Source organism: Macaca mulatta, chromosome 10, assembly GCF_049350105.2.
Source record: "Macaca mulatta isolate MMU2019108-1 chromosome 10, T2T-MMU8v2.0, whole genome shotgun sequence".
Classification (NCBI taxonomy): Eukaryota; Metazoa; Chordata; class Mammalia; order Primates; family Cercopithecidae; genus Macaca; species Macaca mulatta.
In genome coordinates, this window is record NC_133415.1 from 73572200 (window position 1) to 73592108 (window position 19909).

The 19909-nt window shown below is 40.9% G+C and overlaps 1 protein-coding gene across 1 annotated transcript in view; it reads right to left on the minus strand.

Moving 5' to 3' along the window:
* Nucleotides 1–19909, minus strand: part of SLX4IP (SLX4 interacting protein) — a 197585-nt gene that overhangs the window by 176655 nt on the left and 1021 nt on the right. The window lies entirely within an intron of this gene.

Below are 19909 nucleotides of genomic sequence, written 5' to 3' on the forward strand. Positions count from 1 at the left end.
GGGCGACAGAGCAAGACTCCGTCTCAAAAAAAAAAAAAAAAAAAAATTGTCGAAAAATGGAAACAACCCAAATGTCCATCCACTAATGAACAGATAAACAAAATGTGATATATCATACAATAGAATATTATTTGGCAATAAAAAGGTAAATATTCCCCTTTACTGTGCTCAGCCAGGCAACCACTTTTTCTCACCCTGGCACAAAACCGGAGTATTTTCTGGAGAGGGTAAGACAGAGGATCTCTAGTCTGGAAAACACTAGGCACAGTAGAAGGTGGAATCTTCTGAACAAAGAGAAATTAGGGAATACAAATGGAGACCTTCCTCTGCCTGCATGCCTCTCTACCCTGCCCACACTCTCCAGAGGGCAGACTAAAACCTCCCTATTCAGAGAATTGGACTAACCTAAAAGACAGCGTCTAAAAATACTGACATAGGGGTTCCCCAAGGAAACAGCCTAAACAGATGGCTCTTAAGTGAAGTCCAGATCCATAAGCCCCACACCCATATGCAGAGATTCTAGTTCTCTTTTAATGTCCCACTCTCAAATATAAGTCAACAAGCAGGAACCACCTGCCACCTAAAGCAAGATTATATTATGAAAGAAAAACAAACAGAGAAAAAAAACCTACTTGGCTGAAACAAAGTATGGAGAGAGAAGAAAACATTTTTTAAAAATTATCATTAGGGAGGTTGCAGATACTGCAGCCATAAAGCAAAAAAAAAAAAAAAAAAAAAAAAAAAAAAAACAACAAAAAAAGAGACTATCAGAAGACAACAAACTAAAACAATGATAGTTGAATTTTTAAAACTTAATAGAATGGTTGAAAGATAACATGATGAAATCTCTCAGAAACTTCAGCCAAAAATAAAAAAAAAAAAAGGAAAGAGAAAATAAATTAAAATTAAAAGACCAATATAGGAGGTCAAACACATGAAAATGATTATGGAGACTGACCCATATTAGAGCATCTATCACAGCGAAATTTTAGGTATTGGGAATAAAAAAATTTTCTTTTAAGTGTGTGTGGGGGGTAGTAGGAGGTGGAGAACACAAAGGATCAGGAGTCAGAATTGGTTCCAAACTGCCCAAAGATATAGAGAAATATCTTCAAAATTCTGAAGAAAATTGTTTCCAACCTCAAACTGGATTTAAACTTCAGGGGAGAAAAAAAATTATTAGATATGCAAGTTCTTATAAAACTGTTTCATGTATTTTTTCTCAGGAAGCTACTAAAGATGTGCTTCACCAAAATGAGGAAATTAAGCAAGAAAGAGGAAACAGGAAGGGTGAGACAGGAGAAAGGCAGAGGAAAGCTGAGGATCTGGTGAAAGGAGGCCTCCATGAGAGCCGTGGGTAGACCACAGGGGAAGCGCAGGTGCGGACCAGAGCAGGCTGCAGGGGAGAGGCACGTCCAGGAAGATCTGCGGACACACGCACACACGGATGAGTTTTAGACAACTGGTGAAGAATATGAGATTGAATTAGGGCAGGTACATGGAAAGCTAAACAGCAGAAGAATAACAAGGCAATTACTGATTCCACCATAAACAAAAACTGCAGTAAATAAAGAGTGCTTAATACACAGCTGAGTTATGACTAGCATTTATAGTCATAATAGCAAACATTGAATGTTGAGCTAAACAATGTTATGCTTATGATGATATTAGAAAAATAGGGAATGTGTGTGCATAAATATGGTGAGGGTACAGAGGTTAAACAGAGCAAAAGATCTCTAATGGTGATGGAGTGTTTCAGAAACAAAGCAGACCAGTGAAAATAATAATAACCACAATGGCTATATTAAAGCAAAAATACAGACAGTAATTTAGTGATCTGGATCCAATTCTTTGTTTTTTAATAAACTTTTTTAAAGTTTATTTATTTATTTTTTATTTCTGAGATAGAGTCTCACTTTGTCAACCAGGCTGAAGTGCAGTGGCTCAATCGAGGCTCACAGCAACCTCCGCCTGGTGGACTCAAGCGATCCTCCTGCCTCAGCCTCCTAAGTAGCTGGGATCACAGGTTCATGCCACCAAACCCAGCTAATTTACATATACATACATATTTATTTATTTTTTTGTTTTGAGACAGAGTTTCGCTCTTGTTGCCCAGGCTGGAGTGCAATGGCGCGATCTCGGCTCACTGCAACCTCTGTCTCCTGGGTTAAGCAATTCTCCTGTCTCAGCTTCCCCAGTAGCTGGGATTACAGGCGCATGCCACCACGCCCAGCTAAATTTTGTATTTTTAGTCTAGACAGAGTTTCATCATATTGGTCAGGCTGGTCTTGAATTCCTGACCTCTGGTGATCCGCCCACTTTGGCCTCCCACAGTGCTGGGATTACAGGCGTGAGCCACCGCACCTGGCCTATTTTTATATTTTTTATAGAGATGGGGCTTCACCATCTTGCCCAGGCTGGTTTTCATCTCCTGAGCTCAAGCAATCCAACAGCCTCAGCCTCCCAAAGTGCTGGGATTATACGTGGGAGCCACCACGCCCTGCCTGTATCCGATTCTTAAGTACTAAACTCTGCCCCAAACTGAAGAAGAGGTGAAGAGAGCCCACAAGGATGGAGGAAAGGGGTTGAGGAGGACACCATCATTCACAAGCCTTGAGCATGGAACTATTTGCCCGTTGAAATTGTTACAGCAGCTCTTCCAATAGAAATATAATGCAAGCCACAAATGTAATCTTAAGTTTTCTATTAGTTGCATTTTTAAAAAGTAAACAGAAACAGGTGAAGTTAATTTGAATAATCTATTTCATTTTATTTTATTTTATGTTTTTGAGACGGAATCTCACTCTGTCACCAGGAATGGAGTGAGAGGTGCAATCTTGGCTCACTGCAACCTCCACCTCCTGGGTTCAAGTGATTCCCCTGCCTCAGCCTCCCGAGTAGCTGGGATTACAGGCGCCCGTCACTAAGCCCAACTAATTTTTTGTATTTTTAGTAGAGACGGGGTTTCACCATGTTGGCCAGGCTGGTCTCGAACTCCTGACCTCATGATTCGCCCACCTCAGCCTCCCAAAGTGCTGGGATTACAGTCGTGAGTCACCGTGCCCGGCCAATCTATTTTGTTTAACCCAATATAGTCAACATGTTAGCATTTCAACATGTGAGCTATACAAAAATGTTTACATGCTTGTTGTTTTAACCAAGACTTTGAAATTGGTTATATTTCTAGGACATCTCAATTTGGACTGGTCATGTGTCAGGTGCTCAATAGACACTCGTAGGGAGCCACCATTATGGACAGCACAGTTCGAGAGCCTTTTTTAAAACAAGAAAAACACGGCCGGGCACAGTGTGGTTCACACCTGTAATCCCAACACTTTGGGAGGCCAAGGCAGGTGGATCACTGGAGGTCAGAGCTGGAGACCAGCCTGGCCAAAATGGTGAAACCCCGTCTCTACTAAAAATGCAAAAGTTAGGCAGGCATGGTGGTGTGCGCCTGTAGTCCCAGCTACTCGGAAGGCTGAGGCAGGAGAATCGCTTGGACCCGGGAGGCGGAAGTTGCAGTGAGCCAAGATTGTGCCACTGCACTCCAGCCTGGGTGACAGAGTAATACTCCGTCTCAAAAAATAAATAAATAAATAAATAAGAAGGGCACTTATTTCTGTATCCTGAATTTTTTATTTATCTATCTATCTATCTATTTATTTATTTATTTATTTATTTGAGACGGAGTATTGCTCTGTCGCCCAGGCTTTATTTATTTATTTATTTATTTATTTATTTATTTATTTGAGACGGAGTATTGCTCTGTTGGCCAGGCTGGAGTGCAGCGGCGCGATCTTGGCTCACTGCAAGCTCTGCCTCTCGGGTTCACCCCATTCTCCTGCCTCAGCCTCCCGAGTAGCCGGGATTACAGGCGCCCGCCACCACACCCAGCTAATTTCTTTTGTATTTTTAGTAGAGACGGGATTTCACCGTGTTAGCCAGGATGGTCCCGATCTCCTGACCCCGTGATCCGCCTGTCTCGGCCTCCCAAAGTGTTGGGATTTTTATCTCTGAAATAAGAGTAATAATACCTAACTCAAAATTATTGAAAAGACTAAATAAAATGACACATAAAAACACTAGGCCGGCCGGGCGTGATGGCTCATGCCTGTAATCCCAGGAAAAAAAACAACAACAAAAAAAAACAAAAAAAAAAACCACTAGGCCTTCCTTCGATGGGTATTCATAATTATTATTACTTAGTCAATGGTGATTTTTTAAAAAAAATTTGGTACCCTTTGATTTTAATTTTTATTTTTTTAATTTTTGTCTCCTATGTGATGAGATCCTAATTTTTTAAATGGACAAAAAATATCTTTATCCAAACCGTAAGTCATTTTAAGTATTCATTTTCATTCTCTAAATAACATAATGCACATGACTTAGAAAAATATTTAATGATGTTTATCTTAGCAAGCCCATTTAGACACAGTGTAAGTGGAAAAAAAGTAAGTTCCTGGGAAATCAGGCACATGTTTAAAAACAATATATATAAAGGTTATCCTGAAAACTTTACATGGATTTTTAAAATTATATTATTTTTGTCTAATAAACATAAAATCAGTCACCTTAAATACATTAAATCAGGCTTGCATAACCTTGCTAAGAATTAAGGAAGTCCCTAGATGAGAGTACTTAAAAAGAATACTCAAGTGGATCAGCTAGACATGGAACCAGGAAAAGGGGGACAGTTTTGTCAATACGTAACCACCACAGGTAAAACATGTGTGATCCAATTATTTTTTACACACTGATTTTCCCATACATACTTCTTTTCCTGAAGGACAGACAAACCAAGTGGAAGGCCAAGGCAAGGCTTTCACATCATATCTGCTATTGGATAGATCATGAATGAGCCATATTACAGTGAGGTTACTGTAATGGCTAAAATGACTAATACAGTTACATTTTCACATTTTCAACTCACAATAAGGTTTTTGTTTTGTGGGTTTTTTTTTTTTTTACATTTATCAATAAAACAAGAACAGCTACATTTGTGTTGTAGATGCTGAATTTTTCAAAGAGTATCATCAAAGTCCAATATCAAAAAAATGATCTCTAGGGATCTGGAACTGAAAAGCATTTTTTTTATATAAAATAATATGGTCTGACAATATAAAACAGGATACCTGGGAAAATGAAATCTATATTCTGAATATTTTAGTCTGTTTTTAGTATCATAACACACTCTGCCTCAAGGTATGTGACTTTTTCACTTGTTTCCACAATGTTTGGAAATTCAAAAAATCACAATTTTAGGGCTAAAATAGATCTTACAGACCCTCTACTTCCAGCCTTACCATCTATTCCCCTAATGAGAACTTATGGGACCAGGCCTGGATCTCACAGCTGATGGCCTAACCAGGCACTAGATAGAGTCTTGTTAGGTCCACTGAGAGCAAACTAGCACCATCTGTCACCTGTAGAATTGCCAAGGTCAGTGACTCATTGGGCTGTCAGGGTAGGTGTGACCTTCCTCCCTCTGCCTCACACCAAGGTCCAAGTTCCCAACACAGAGTATGACCTCAAATAAACCTACATGTGTAGTGGTTCTCTCTTGTTAACCAAAGAAAGAAAGAAACTCTATTGTTAAAGAAAATGTAGTTTGAACTCGTTTATCACTATGCTACATAAGATGGCACCCTTCATACACAAAATATAAATAAATGAATTCTGCCAGGATAAAGCCCATAACACATCTGGACAGTCAGGTGCATACACCTTGAGCTTGCATATTTGCTAAAGTCATTTCAAATCAAGAAATCCTCTTTTCTTTGGTTTATGACAGCACTAGGCTTGTGCTGGGGATGAATTAAATGGTGAAATCTGAAACAAACTAAGCCAATCTGCTAAAGTCTCAAATATGGTAAAATCATACTTATCCATGGTGGCAGGAGTACACTCTCATATGTGAGCAGCCCTCAGAGCAATGCCTAGCACTAGAGGGTACTCACGAAAAGCCTGCCGGGTGAAAAAAATGTTCCAGATAATTGGAGCTGAGTCACTTATACATATAACCTTTTTACCTTTTTATTTTTTTTTTTTCTGTTTTTAGGGAAATTTTCCAGAAATATACTGAATCTTTATTAATGTTCATAAAAATACCATATATTGAATATTTGATATTTCCAATCAAAATTATAATCACACTGGGCAATAAACATATCACTGCCCTGTGAGCTGCCAGCTCCTACACAAAGCAATAGTAGGCCAGCAGGGTTGTCTGCCTGCTCTCGCAGGTGATCCCAAAGCTGTAAGAGTGCCTGAGTCCCTTTCTTTTTTTTTTTTTTTTGAGACGGAGTGTCGCTCTGTCACCCAGGCTGGAGTGCAGTGGCCAGATGTCGGCTCACTGCAAGCTCCGCCTCCCGGGTTTGCGCCATTCTCCTGCCTCAGCCTCCCGAGTAGCTGGGACTACAGGCGCCCAACACCTCACCCGGCTAGTTTTTTGTATTTGTTAGTAGAGACGGGGTTTCATCGTGTTAGCCAGGATGGTCTCCATCTCCTGACCTCGTGATCTGCCCGTCTCGTGATCCGCCCGTCTCGGCCTCCCAAAGTGCTGGGATTACAGGCTTGAGCCACCGCACCCGGCCTGAGTCCCTTTCTTAACTCCATTCTTTTTTTTTTTTTTTTTTTGAGACAGAGTCTCGCTCTTTCGCCCAGGCTGGAGTGCAGTGGCCGGATGTCGGCTCACTGCAAGCTCCGCCTCCCGGGTTCACGCCATTCTCCTGCCTCAGCCTCCCGAGTAGCTGGGACTACAGGCGCCCAACACCATGCCTGGCTAATTTTTTTATATTTTTAGTAGAGACGGGGTTTCACCGTGTTAACCGGCATGGTCTCGATCTCCTGACCTCGTGATCCACCCGTCTCGGCCTCCCAAAGTCCTGGGGTTACAGGCCTGAGCCACCACGCCCGACCTTCTTAACTCCATTCTTAATCTTAATCAGATGGGCCTAGAAAACTATGAGACTGAGGCTAATGTGATGTTTTTCAAGCCACTCTTACATGGATTTGCATGAACTTTGGTGCGAAGGCTTTGAGCCATCTGTTTTACATAATAAAATGACTATTACCTCTACTTCAGGATTAGGGTTTCTATAATGATGAACTCACTGGGTCATGGTACAGTGCAAAGTGTCCCTTGGATTTATGCCTCAGCATTTAATTCTTCCCACCTCAGAAAAAAACAGTGGAGTTGGAAAGGTTGACCTCTATAGTCTATTCCATTTTTAAACCTCTAGAATCCAAAAATCAACAGTTCAGGGTACAAATAATGCCAGTATACAAACTCTTCCAGAGAAACGAGTAAGAAGGAAATCATCCCACCACTCATTTTATGGAGCGCTGATAGCAAAACCAGACAAGAGCAGTAAAAGAATGAAAAATCAGACAATTCTATGGGTGAACATAGAAGCAATAATCTAAAAGCAATTTTAATCTAGCAAACCTACTTGAAAACAAACAAACATCAGAACCAACTGAGATATCTGAGGAGTGCAAGGTTTGCTAAACACCAGAGAAATCATCACATTAAAAAACTGAAGTAGAGGCCGGGTTCAGTGGCTCACACCTGTAATCCCAGGACTTTGGGAAGCCAAGGCAGGAGGACTGCTTGAGCCCAGGAGTTTGAGACCAGCCTAGGCAACAAAGCGAGACCTTGTCTCTACAAAAAAAAATCAAAAAATTAGCCTGTGGTTCCAGCTACATGGGAGACTGAGGCAGGAGGATCACTTAAGCCCAGGAGTTCAAGGCTGCAGTGAGCCATGTTTATGCCACTGCACTCCAGCCTGGGTGACAGAGAGAGACCCTGTCTCAAAAAACAAAAACTGAAGAAGAAAAAAGGCACATAATCATTTCAGTAGAAGCAGAAAAAAAATAAAAAGATAACATTAGAAATCTATGAATACAAAGGACTTTCTTAATCTAGAAAAAGCACCTACAAAAATGTAACAAAATGCTTAATGATGAATCAGTAGAAACAGCTTCTTTGAAAAAAGTAAAAAATGTAGAATTTAAAATATCACTTAAACTAGCATCCACAAATAAAAAGTATCTAGGAATAAAATGAAAATATATATTCAAGACATCCTCAAACTGATCTACTAATTTAATGCAACTCCAACTACAAACTTGAACGGGGAAACTGAGAAAGAGTAAAAAAGATCAAGGCACTTCTAGAAAATAAATAAAAACAAAAACAAAAGATGGGGTTTGTCTTACCAAAACTACTACAATGCAAGGTATAAAAACTAATGTACTGGCAAACGGGCAGACAAACAGGCAGAAGGGGCAGACTCCACACACCAGAAACCAATGCATGCATTTATGAAACTGATGCATGCTGGCAGCAGCACTGTGAATTAGTGGGAAATGAAGAGATGACTCATTCAATAAACTGTGGTCAAACAATTGCTCATATCTATTTGAGAAAAAATTAAATTGAACCCTATCTCATACAAGACTCAAAAATCAATTACAGATGGGTTAAAAACTCAAATGTGCGAAACTAAAACCTTTCAGAGGATATTTTTATGAACTCAAAATCATAAAGGAGTTTTTTAACTAGACAGAGAAAATATAAACCATAAAGAAAAAGAATGACAGCTTTGGCCATATTAAAATTAAAACTTTTCTAAAACTGGGAGAAAATATTTGCAATCCATATCCAACAAAGGATTTCTATCTAGAATATGTAAAGAAGTCTCAAAATTCAATAGTAAAAAGCAACAGTCCAATCAGAAAATGGGCAAATGACAGATATCTCACCAAGAAAGATATACAGATGGTAAAAAAGCATATGAAAAGATATTCAACAACATTAGCCATGGGAAAATGCAAAATAAAACCACAACAAGATATCACTACACACCTACCAGAAAGGCAAATAAAAAATAATAACACCAAATGCTGGTGAGGGTGCAGAGAAATGTTCATAGTAACTTTATTTTTTATTTTTTTTATTTTTTGAGACAGAGTCTTACTCTGCTGCCCAGGCTGGAGTGCAGTGGCCTGATCTCTGCTCACTGCAACCTCCGCCCTCCCAAGTTCAAGCGATTCTCTTGCCTCAGTCTCCCGAGTAGCGGGGATTACAGGCGCCTGCCACTGCGCGTGGCTAATTTTTGTATTTTTCATAGAGTTTCACCATCTTGGCCAGGCTGGGCTTGAACTCCTGACCTCGCGATCCACCCACCTCGGCCTCCCAAAGTGTTGAGATTACAGACGTGAGCCACCACACCCGGCCATCATAGTAACTTTATTCTTAACAGCCACAAACTGGAAACAACCCTGACATCCTTCAATGTGTGAACAGTTAAACTACAGTACATTTATCCCCTGGCATATTACTCAGGCAGAGGGAATAAACTACTGATACATGCAACTTGGATGGATTTTAAGGAAACAGGCTGAGTTAAAAAAAAAAAAAAAAGGCAATCTCAGCCAGGCCTGGTGGCTCATGCCTGTAATCCCAGCACTTTGGGAAGCCGAGGCGGGCAGATCACCTGAGGTCAGGAGTTCAAGACCAGCCTGGCTAACACAGTGAAATCTGTTTCTACTAAAAATACAAAAAATTAGCTGGGCGTGGTGGCACATGCCTGTAGTCCCAGCTACTCGGGAGGCTGAGGCAAGAGAACTGCTTGAACTCGGGAGGCAGAGGTTGCAGTGAGCTGAGATCACGCCACTGCACTCCAGCCTGGGTGACAGAGTAAGACTCTGTCTCAAAAAAAAAAGGGCAGTCTCGTCGGCCAGGCATGGTGGCTCACACCTGTAATCCCAGCACTCTGGGAAGCCGAGGTGGGTGGATCACGAGGTCAGGAGTTTTAGACCAGCATGGCCAACATGGTGAAACCCCATCTCTACTAAAAATAAAATTAGCCAGGCATCTTAGCGCACACTTGTAATGCCAGCTACTTGGGAGGCTGAGGCAGGAGAATTGCTTGAACCCAGGAGGCAGAGTTTGCAGTCAGCCAAGATTGCGCCATTGCACTCCAGCCTGGGCAACAGAGCAAGACTCTGTCTTGGAAAAAAAAAAAAGGCAATCTCAAAAGGTTGCATATTGATGATTCCATTTACATAATATTTATGAGATAAAATTATAGAAGTGGGGAAGAGATGAGTGGTTGCCAGAGGGTTATGGATGGGAGAGGAGTGTGTAGCTACAAAGAGGTAGTAGGAGGGAACCTGTGGCAATGGAACCATGGAACATTTCTCTATCTCGATTGTGAAATTGGTGACATGAACATACACATGTAATAAAATTGTACAAATCCAAAGAAATGCATGTGTAACTGCTTAACTCTAATAAATTACAGTGATTAAACCAGTGTCAATTTTCTAGTTTTCATATTTGTACTACAGTTATGCAATATGTTACCACTGGGGGAAACTGAATGACAGTTTTCAGGACCTCCCTGGACCTTTTTTTGTAACTGCCTATGAATCTATAATTATTTCAAAATAAAAGCTTAAAAAAATTAAAACATCTCTTCATCAAAACATACCATAAAGAAATGGGGGGAGAGGCATCATAAACTGGGAGAAAATATTTGTAAGACATGTAACCAGCAAAACATAAGTATGCAAGAAAAAGTAATCCAGGTTGGGCGCAGTGGCTCACGCCTGTAATCCCAACACTCTGGGAGGCTGAGGTGGGTGGATCACCTGAGGTCGGGAGTTCGAGACCAGCCTGACTAACATGGAGAAACCCTGTCTCTACTAAAAACACAAAAAAATTAGCCGGGCATGGTGGCACTTGCCTGTAATCCCAGCTACTCGGGAGGCTGAGACAGGAGAATCGCTTGAACCCAGGAGGTGGAGGTTGAGGTGAGCCAGGATCGCGCCATTGTACTCCAGCCTGGGCCACAAGCACGAAACTCCATCTTAAAAAAAAAAGGAAAAAGAAAAAACAATCCAACAGAAAAATGGGCAGAGGTGATGCCCAGAGTAAGGTGCCCCTGCCTCCCAACGAAGTCTCCGCACGTCTGGCAAGGCAGTAGGGGGTGGAAGGAAAATCTTCTCATCCCTTCCGTTATTCAGGCCTTGACAACCACTGTGCAACATCCAACCATGAGACTTTCATATCCTCTGGGAGCTGAGGGGCATGTCCCTCACTATTCTTTTACAAAACCCAATTAGTTGTGATATCTTATCACAGAAGAACCAATTGCCCGAGAATCTGTGGCGAACACATGTTCTCTTCCCTTACTACATGCACACAGCCTGTTACCTGGGATGGAACAGATGACAGTCATGGATGGGCCCGTCCGCCTCCCATGAGAAGGAAAAATCAAATCACAACACGGTGCTATGGTCTACATGTTGGTATCCCCCCAAATTCACATGTTGGAACCCAGTGCCCAATGTAATAGTATTAACGGTGGGGACTTTGGAAAGTGGTAAGTAATGAGGGCTCCATCCTCACGAATGGGACCAGTGCCCTTATTTAAAAAAAGGCTCAAACAAGCTCCCCAGCCTCCCTACCTTATGTGAGTGTACAGCAAGTAGGTGTCATCTTTGAAGTAGAAAGCAAGCCCAGGCCGGGCGCGGTGGCTCACACCTGTAATCCCAACACTTTGGGAGGCCAAGGTGGGCGGATCATGAAGTCAAGGGTTCGAGACCAGCCTGACCAACATGGTGAAACCCCATCTCTACTAAAAATACAAAAAGTAGCTGTAATCCCAGCTACTCAGGAGGCTGAGGCAGAAGAATCGCTTGAACCTGGGAGGCGGAGGTTGCAGTGAGCCAAGATCACGCCATTGCAATCCAGCATGGGTGACAGAGCGAGACTCCATCTCAAAAAGAAAGAAAGAAAGAAAGAAAGCCCTCACCAGACAGTGAATCTGCTGGGATCTTGAACGTCCCATTCTCCAGAACTGTGAGCAATAAATTCCTATTGTTTATACATTACTCAGTCTAAGGTATTTTGTCACAGCAGCACAGGCAGACTAAAACACATGGTGATGCCAGGAGGTCCAGACGCCAAAGAAAGGGTTATCCTGAGGACACCCCCGACAACTATGGCCTCTTAAAGTACCTCTAATCTCTATCCTTGTACTTCCCCAACCCCAAACCCAACATTAGAGTTGTCTGAGCATGAGTCCCCTATTCAAAACTCTTCACTGGGATTTCCCACAGCATCACAAGTCCTTTTATCGGTGCTTGTGTTAGTCTGTTCTTGCAATGCTATAAAGAACTACCTGAGACTGGGTAATTTATAAAGAAAAGAAGTTTAATTGGCTTGCAGTTCTGCAGACCCTACAGGAAGCATGGCTGGGAAGGCCTCAGGAGACTTACAATCATGGTGGAAGGCAAAAGGAGGCAGGCATGTCCTACATGACTAGAGCAGGATGAAGAGAGCAAAGAGAGAGGTACTACACACTTTTAAACAACCAGAGCTCAAGAGAACTCACTATCCTGAGAACAGCAAGTGGGAAATCTGCCCCCATGATACAATCACCTTCAACCAGGCCCCTCCTCCAACACTGGCGGTTACAGTTCAACATGAGATTTGGTCAGGAACACAAATCCAAACCATATCAGTGTCCCTGTCCAAACCTCCATCTTATGGCACAGGCAACTTCACACCTGTAATGCCACCACATAACCAACTCCTGGCACGTGTCCTTGAACAGGCAACTCCATTTCTCTCTGCCTTCACCCATGCATGCTGCACTTGGAATGTCCTCTCCTAAGGCAAGTTGAGTTATCCTCTGAGACCCAACTCGGATGCCACCTTGGAGCCTTCTATGAACCAAGTGAATTGCTCCTTCTCTGGGACACATTTGAACCACCTCTACTCTCATGCCTAGCCCACTGAATTACACCTAAATCTGGTCCTCTCCCTGACTATAAGATTCCCAAGGACAGGGTCCATTCATCTCCTCTTTAATACTTGGGGTGTGGTACAGTTATACATTAAAACTTTGCTGACTTGGGCCCACTGATGTTACTAAATCAGACTGTGGTTTTTTTTTGTTTTTGTTTTAGATTTATACCTATTTATCCAATGTATCTTTACTGTCCCCAAATTCCAAATTCCACAGTAAGCATTCCAAAAAAGAGGTCAAGCACTCTGGACCTATTTCACCAAATAAATAACACTTCAGTTATATATATCATACAGCCAAAGCTGAGAGCTGTAATTCATATAAACACATACCCAGAAGATCTTAGTGTTTCATACTGAAAATAATGGGCAACAGATTAGAGGTATGGTTGAAGTTTATACCACAAAGATGATGTTTTCGGTGCATAAAATTCTTTGTCTTTAAAATACTGGCATTTTAACGTTCATTTAAATGAAAAATATATTATTAGCTTCTATGTTAATTAAGTTTTAAATCAAGGAACATCCTGAGGCTTTTCTAAATTTTTTTTAACTGATCATTAAAAAGCAAATGTGCACACACACACAAAAAGCAACAATGCATCTTAAATGATTATTTTCCTAGGCCCTCAAAGTTGTTTTCAGGAGGATGCAGCAAGCTCAGTGCCCAGGTTTACAGAATAAATGTTAAAAAGCCTTTGCTACCAGAGCTGGAAATTCAAGTCTAAATTCAGTGGCAGTTTTATTTTGTTGCCTGTTTTTAATAAGTGTAGGACAACCCAAAAAGATCGATTTTCCAAATATCTGAAAGTATATAATTTACGTAAGTATGCTGAGAAGTTAGAGTATATGATAACTTAAAAATGATGCCTCATCTTCTGTTGTGCATTCTTGAGTCCACCCTCTGAGGCCTGAAAACAAGCATTCTTTCACAATGAGGAGACTTTGATAGGGTATGACCCCACCAAAAATATGATTACATGTGTGTTTTTAGTGGAGCGAGAAAGATCCTAAGAGTCTTAAAAAATTAATTTGGGGAGGGAATGGAAGTAGATTAAACAGTATCACAAGATTGTCCTGTCATTTAAATACAAAGCAGAGATAAACTCTAATAAAGAAAGTCAATGACCTTCTAGATTATTCTGTGGGAAAATCTAAGGCACTCTGAAATTCACATTTGTCTTCTTTCTAGTGATTGCTGGCCTATGTCACAAGCAACTGCTCTCATTAAATAGACCAGAAATTAACTTTAGGCTTCTAATCTCCAGATTTCAAATTTTATCTAGGAAATTATTATGTTTCTTTCTATCATCTTAAAGAACTTTCATTAGTTATGGGAACAGAAACAGAAAACAGCAAAGGCCCTAGAACTTCTGAAGTTGCAGCTATAATTCAAGAATGAGAAATCATTTCACTGTTGTCCTCTCCCAACACATGCACCAATCTTATCACCAAAACAACCAGTATCAAGGAATGAATCACAAACTTAACAAAAGACGGAGGAAAAACAACAAATGAGCGAAGGCTTCACTAGTGACCACTCAGATAAAGTCTGAAAGGCAACTTCAGTGCCAAAAAGAATTAGCTTTTGCTATTATTCAGATGGTAATTCTGAATGCCAGTTTACTTATTTTAAAAAAAAAAAAACAAAACACTTCAGCTTCAACAATGGAAAGAGGATAATGCAAGTAACAAAAAAATTAGAACTTAAAAATCCTTTGTCACTAAATGTAAGTCAAACATTGATACTCTACCAAGAATAATTCCATGGAACAGTCCTTTTAGTTACTCTATACTCTCAACCTAGTCAGCTGACCCATGACCTGAGCCTCCCCTTCCTGCTGTGCCCACAGAAAATACCCACCAGCCACCACATGGGATGCTTTACTAATAGGCAAAATCTAGTAGGTTTTCATTGTTGTTGTTGTTGTTGTTGTTGTTTTGAGACAGGGTCTTGGTCTGTTGCCCAGGCTGAAGTGCAGTGGCGTGATCACAGTTCACTGAAACCTCAACCTACCCAGGCTCAAATCATCCTCCTGCCTCAGCCTCCCGAGTAGCTGGGACTACAGGTGTAAGCCACCATGCCCGGTTAATTTTTGTATTTTTTGTAGAGATGAGGTTTTGCCATATTGCCCAGGCTGTTCTCTAAGTCTTGAGCTCAAGCACTCCACTCGCCTCAGACTCTCAAAGTGCTAGGATTACAGGTGTGACCCCGCTGTGTCCAGCCTGAATCTAGTTTTTATTTAATACCTAGTCAGAAACAGACATAGGCACCCACACGTGGTACATGTCCTTAGGTTCTTGTAAAACTCATCCCTTCAAACTCTGACTTTGTATGACCTGAAGCAGGCTATTCAACTCCTTTAATTCTCTGGTTTTCTTACCTCTGAAATGGGATAATAACAACAGTTTCTATTTCATGGCTCCTGTAAGGATTACATGAGATCAGATATATAATTATGGAGCCTAGTGCCTGATACACAGTGGGTGCTCAGTCTGTTAAACAGAATCATTTTAACAAGAGTACAAGCAAACAGCACATGATCAATCCACTTTGTAACCCAAGAACTCTGAAAACTAATGTTTTCCAGTCACCTTTACATAGAAAAAAAAGTTCTGATAATCATTAATGAAATAGTTTTACAATCTAATCACTTCAAAGCAAAAACTGTTATGATGGAGAACAGATCACTGGTTGCCAAAGGTGAAGGGGTAAGGAGCACTACAACGGGGTGGCAGAAGGGAAGTTGGGGAGGAAGGAGCCGATGGAACTGTCCCATGTGCTGATTTCGATAGTGGTTACAAAACTCAATGCACTGATTAAAACTCTGAAAACTACATACCCAAGAATAATTTTATTTTACATAAATTAAAAATAATTTGTATTTATTTTTTAGTTTCTAGGTTTTTCTTGAGAGAAAGTCTTGCTCTGTCGCCCAGGCTGAAGTGCAGTTGCACTATCTTGGCTCACTGCAACCTCTGCCTCGTGGGTTCAAGTGACTCTCCCACCTCAGCCTCCCAAGTAGCTGGGATTACAGGTGTGCGCCACCATGCCCAGCTAATTTTTGTATTTTTAGTAGAGACGGTTTCACCATGCTGGCCAGGCTGGTCTCAAACTCCTGACCGCAAGTGATCTGCCCGCCTCAGCCTCCCAAAGTGCTAGAATTACAGGCGTGAGCCACCGCACTGGGCCCAGAATAATTTTTAAATGCAAAAAAAAAAAAAAATCCTATCTTTTCTAAGTAGACGATAAATCAACAGTGACACAAATGAATTTCTATGTCCAAGATATTGTAACAGCCATATTGTATATATTATCCTATAGTTAACATCAGTCAAATCCAATTTTAAACCACCTCTGATTAATTCAAGCACAAAATGTCAATACTAAAATAAATACAAGTAACCGCTTTTACATAATAGAAGCAAAAAGACTTTAGAAATACACTTACATCACTCAAAATGTAAGTGGTACTCCCCGTTTCCCTGACAAAGGAGAGTTTTATAACATTATAGGGTTGGCTTTATAGCTCTCTACTTTGCTACCTAATAAGTAGGTTTCTTCATGTGCATGAATTATTGTCCTCAATCTCTAAAAAGTAGACTTGAGGTTTAATACAGCTTTAAATGATTAGACATGTACATGTCAAGAACTAACTATACACTTAAAAGTCAATGCACACATTTTGCATTTTTAAAAAGCCGTGTTTCATTCACAAAACATTAATTCATAAACTACATAACAGCAAAAGTGAAGTTTTAATACAAACATGCTTTACAACTATCACCTCTTGGTTTCACTGTACACAGAAGGCTTCATTACCAAATAATTAAACTTCTAAAAAAATTGTCAGGCCAGGCCCCTGGCTCATACTTGTAATCCCAGCACTTTCAGAGGCCAAGGTGGGAGGATTGCCTCAGTCCAGGAGTTTGAGGCAGGTCTGGGTAACATGGCGAAAACTCATCTCTAGTAAAGATACAAAAAATTAGCCAGGCACAGTGAGGCACACTTGTAGTCCCAGCTACTCAGGAGGCCGAGGCACGAGAATCACCTGAACTCAGGAGGCTGAGGCACGAGAATCAGCTGAACCTAGGAGGTGGAGGCTGCAGAGAGCTGAGATCACACCACTGCCCTCCAGCCTGAGAGTGGGACCCAGTCTCAAAAAAGTGAAAAAAGAAAAAAAATTTTTTTAATTAAAATAAGCTAGAGAAGAACAAAGCAATGTGAGAATGAGTATTATAAAAATAAGAACAAACCAAATGTCCATCAATTGGTGAATGTGTAAACAAATTATTATATATCTACACAATGGAATACCGCTCAGTAATTAAAAAGGAATAAACTATCGAAACTCCCAACAACAAAGATGATTCTCAAAATAATTATGATGGCCAGGCATGGTGTGGCTCATGCCTGTAATACCAGCGCTTTGGGAGGCTGAGACAGGAGGATCGCTTGAGACCAGGAGTTCAAGAGCAGCCTGTATAACACAGCAAGATCCTCTCTAAAACAAAATAAAAATTAAAAAAAAAAAAATGATGATGATGATGATGATGAAAAAAGTCAGACTAACCCCTACCCCCTAAAAAGCACACACTCCAAGACTGCAGTTAGATAAAAACCTAGGAAATGCGGTCGGGCATGGTGGCTCACTCCTGTAATCCCAGCACTTTGGGAGGCCAAGGTAGGCAGATCATTTGAGGTCAGGAGTTCGAGACCAGCCTGACCAACATGGTGAAACCCCATCTCTACTAAAAATACAAAGAAAAATTAGCCGGGCGTGGTGGAGGGTGCCTGTAATCCCAGTTACTTGGGAGGCTGAGGCAGGAGAATAGCTTGAACTCAGGAGGCGGAGGTTGCAGTGAGCCAAGATCGCACCATTGCGTTCTAGCCTGGGTGACAGAGGGAGACTTCGTCTCAAAAAAAAAAAAAAAAAAAAAAACACCTAGGAAATGCAATGCAAACTTATCTACAGTGATAGATCAGAGGTTTCCTGGAAGAGGAGTGGCTGGAGGGATGACAAAGGGGCAAGAGGAAACTTTTAGGGGTGATGGATACCTTCATTATCTTGTTGAGGTGATGGTTTCACTGGCATAAACATATCAAATTGTACACTTCAATATGTGCATTAACTGTATAACAATTATACCTCAATAAAGCTGTTTAAAAAATACAGAAAAAAAAAATCCTCTTCCTGGCCTGGTATATTGTGTTTAGATCACCCTCTTTTCCAAACAAGCTCATATCCTGAAAAGTCACAGAACTGTAATACCTTTCCCCTGGTGATTTGCATGCATAAACATAAACCTTAAAACCCAGAAATTTAATTATAATAAAATTTAACAATAGTTAATTAATATTTACATGGCTGAACTATGTGCTAGACACTGTTACAAGCATTTTTCTTATATTAATTTATCTAACGCTCACATCAACCCTATTTTACAGATGAGGAAACTGAGGTAATGAAGGGATAAGTTATCTGATCAAGGTCACAAAGCTGATAAGCAGAGGAGCTAGAATTTGAACCCAGGGAGTCTAGCCCTAGAGTTAATTTCCTAACCCATCACGCTCTACTGCCACACACAATATAAGGGATGTTAACACTAGAAGCAACGAATATTGCACTTGTAAAATACTTTTCTTTCTCACACTCACAGAATATACATATTCACTATAATTGGCAACACCACATGAAACTAAATAAAAAACAACAGTGGCCTTATTTTCTTTTCCCAATTAATAGATGGAGGGAGAAGCAGAAAGGCTGGACAACTTTCTTAGGACACAAAGCAAATAATTGGCAAGTTGACCAGTTACTGGGAAGCTGGTTCCTTACATTCTTAATCCAATTCTTTTCATGGTTTTCAAAATCCCGATTATTTTAAGTAACATCAGAAGGGAGAGAAAATCGAACATAACAACAAAAAACGTAAAAGTTGTTTCTGTTTTCTCATACTCTTTACTGACTCAATTTCATCCAGAGGGTCTCAGTCTCTGCAGATACAGGTCTGGAGTCTGTTTTTAAAGCTCCCAGGTGAATGTTATGTGCAGCCAAGGTCGAGAACTCTTGATTTAGATTTCTCATTACAGAAAGCCAGAAGGCGGCTGGGTGCGGTCTCTAATACCCGCTATCCTCCACTTTGACAGGCGGAGGCGGAAGGATCACTTGAGCCCAGGAGTTGGAGGTTACAGTGAGCTATGATCCCGCCACTGCACTTCAGCCTGGGCAACAGGGTTATACCCTGTCTCAAAAAATAAAAACATATATGAAATAAAACAAAATGGGAAGACAGAAGAAAGCAAGGTGCCACAAAAAGCTTTGGTAAACCAAGGCCCAGTGTTTTCCAAGTCAGTATTGAACTGCTGTCCACATGCAAACTTTGAGTTCAACTTTCAATAAATTAAAAGCACATATGTATACAAGATATGAGAAAGCAAGAAGCACAGTAAACAACTTTTTTTAAAAAACGCAAGCCAGTGGTAAATTGGATGTTAAGACTTACAGAGAAAACCCTACATTTGGGATGTTATGTCATAACAGAAGTTACATAAAAGTATATTGGGATGACAGAATCTCTTTTCAACTTTTTGGAATGCTAAATTGATGCTCAAACATCAAGTCAATGAAGTAAAAGCACAGAAAAACCTGTCAAATATCCACTGCATTTAGAACATGGAATAAATTGATAATACACTATGAATCTAGTTAAGAAGCACGGGTTGAAGAAAGCATGGGCCAGGCCGGGCGCAGTATCTCACGCCTGTAATCCCAGGACTTTGGAGGCCGAGGCGGGTGGATCACCTGAGGTCAGGAGTTCGAGACCAGCCAGGCCAACATAGCGAAACTTCGTCTCTACTAAAATTACAAAAATTAGCCGGGGGTGATGGCGGCGCGCGCCTGTAATCCCAGCTACTGGGGATGCTGAGGCAGGAGAATTGCTTGAACCTGGCCAGAGGAGGGGGAGAGATGGCAGTGAGCCAAGATCGCGCCACTGCACTCCAACCCGGGCAACAGAACGAGATTCCATCTAAGGGAAACAAACAAACAAAAAAAAGAAAACAAAAAGAAAGAAAGGGCTGTA